The sequence below is a fragment of the Neltuma alba genome, unplaced genomic scaffold, assembly GCF_004799145.2.
Source record: "Neltuma alba isolate B1F8T4 unplaced genomic scaffold, ASM479914v2 tig00001947_pilon, whole genome shotgun sequence".
In the NCBI taxonomy this organism is placed as follows: Eukaryota; Viridiplantae; Streptophyta; class Magnoliopsida; order Fabales; family Fabaceae; genus Neltuma; species Neltuma alba.
Genome location: NW_021632682.1, coordinates 42,114 through 44,563, shown reverse-complemented (window position 1 = coordinate 44,563; position 2,450 = coordinate 42,114). Strand labels below are relative to the sequence as shown.

Genomic DNA, 2,450 nt, shown 5'->3' with positions numbered 1-2,450 from the left:
TTAACTTTGTTAACACGTATATGACAGCTATTCCAAGCTCAAAAGAATCAGTAAAAATCAACCTTTATTATCGCCACCTCACCTCTTAAATTAGGGACCACAGTGATTTAATTAATTCTTTATTATTCACAAATTAATTATATAGCTCTTATGTTAAGAATCACCGTATATTTTATACACACACGACACTCCATGACAATGTCTGTTTTGATTATTAGAGGTGAATAATAAGTAATTTTCCAATGTGCAACATAAAAACAAATCTCTCATAAAACATATAAATACTTATTTTAAGCGCATTTTAAACCGGCCATATTCATATAGAGTACATTGATACTGATATATCCCCTTTATTTATTTAGCCTATTACTCCATCACTCAACCTAATTAAGCAACCAATAAGGAGAGATCCCGACATACTCCTCCGATTCTTAATATAAAACCCATTTAACTAATTTGATTAGATTAAGGAAGTTAGGTAAGTTAGTTAATTATAAGAAATGTGACACGTTTTTCCTAAAACACTATAATCATCTTTCTTAATACCCCCTCTCTTTTCTACTTGATTATGATTGAGGGAGTATCCATAGGGGTAATTTAGAAAAAATTAATAAATATAAGAAATGGGTCTTATATTTAAGATCAAAACGAACTCAACAATTAGATCCTATATTAAGAATTGGAGGAGTATATAATAGTACTTCACGAAAGTGAAGTTTTGCGCAAGAGGACCTCGATCATCTTCTTCAATATTTTAAGGACAAAAGACGACTCTGTAATTGGCACCAGTAGAGCAATGGAAGGTGCTTGATGGATCATCCTGAGGATAACCATAAGCATCAGGACACCCATTCTTGAAGAACTTTGAGAAGTTCGTGGGCCCACAGCTTCCTTGTTTGATAGTACAGCAATATTTTACTGTCTTAAACACTGTGCATGGATTGTTACATCCTCCTCGTGTCTTCAATTCATTAGGACACTATCCAGTAATGTTCGCCGCACAGCTTATCTTCCGGCAACCACCTTTGAGAGGATTGACGGCCATAGGGATATTGAAGCCATCCACTAAGGATATGTCGTAGGTATCCGTGTTGGTTTTTTTGTCCAACGTGTACTCCGTTAATGTGTTCAGAGGAATGCCTCAGCCAATGCAATGGAGGCCATCGGTACAGTCACTGGTGTCACAGCGACCGTGGCCGCTAGGATCAAAGTTGCAACCAGTTCTGCCCCAGATGCGAGCCATGGCCATTCCAGGGTTCACCGGTAGGTTCTATGGTTGGCCATAGTCTAGACGGCGGCCATCATCGGGACTGGCAGCTGCCCAAACTGTGTAAGGACAATTGTTAATGATCTCAGAGTTGGCCGCGTGGGTGGAGCTGAAAGAGAAAAAGAGCGAGAGGAGGAACAAGAAGGAGAGGGTGGAAGAGGAAGCCATTTTGGTGATGGAAGGTGAGATATGAGCCTAATGGGATAGATTTATATACACATATGTAATCAAGAAGGGTTGTATACTATTGCAGTCACCATGTGGGAAAAAAATTATTATTTAATACTTTATACGATGATAAAAATGTATGTTTTGGTGTAAATGTAAAACTTCAAGTGATTTTGTTACCCAACTTAATAATTTTTTTTTTAATTCTAAGAACACTACTACAAAATATTTGATTTGTAGCGTTTGTTTTGTAGTATTTATTAAACAAAAAGCTATAGCTAATACTTATTAATTTATTAAAAATAAAAAAAACATGTTTTGTATTACTTTTCTAAGAAAGTGCCAGGGGCTTCTTGAGAAAGTGCTATAAAAAGTCTTTTTTTGAAAAAAAAAAAATTATTTATCGTATCTCACTTGTTGTAGTACTTTCTCAGGAAAATGCTATAAAAGGTTTTTTTTTTATAAAAAAAATAGTAATCCACTTGCTGTAGCGCTTTCTCAAGAAAGCGTTACAGAAGGTCTTTTGCTTACTGTAGTGTTTTCTCAAAAAAGCACTACAAAAAGTCTTTTTTACCACTTGTAGCATTTTCTCAGGAAAACACTACAACAAGTGCGGTAAAAAATTTTTTTTAATTTTCCCTCCTTTTTTTTGTTTTCCCTTTCTTCCCCCTGCACAGTCGTACCTCACCACTCTCACTACTCATCGTCACCATTTTTTCTTGCTCCCCTTTTCAACATAGCTCCCTCTTGTCTCCACACTCATCTTCTCATTTTCACCAAGCGTCCCACCTCTAATTTTCTCTCTCCACTTCTATTTTTCATACCACGGTCTTTCTTTTCATCCCACCCACTGTCCCCACCTCATTTTTCCCTTCCTTATTCCTACCCCTTTCCTGTCCCACACCAGTTTTCCTTCTTCATTCCCACCCCCTTCTCGTCCCCACCCTCTTCCCTTCCCTTCCCATCCCAACTCCCCTTTCCCTTCCTACCCCCTTCCCATACCTACTTTTCCTAA

General features: G+C 37.3%; 1 pseudogene; it reads right to left on the bottom strand.

Annotated features, from left to right (window-relative positions):
- Positions 1-754: 754 nt before the first annotated feature.
- Positions 755-1,435, bottom strand: LOC114714465 (osmotin-like protein OSM34; annotated as a pseudogene).
- Between the last annotated feature and the right edge of the window lie 1,015 nt (positions 1,436-2,450).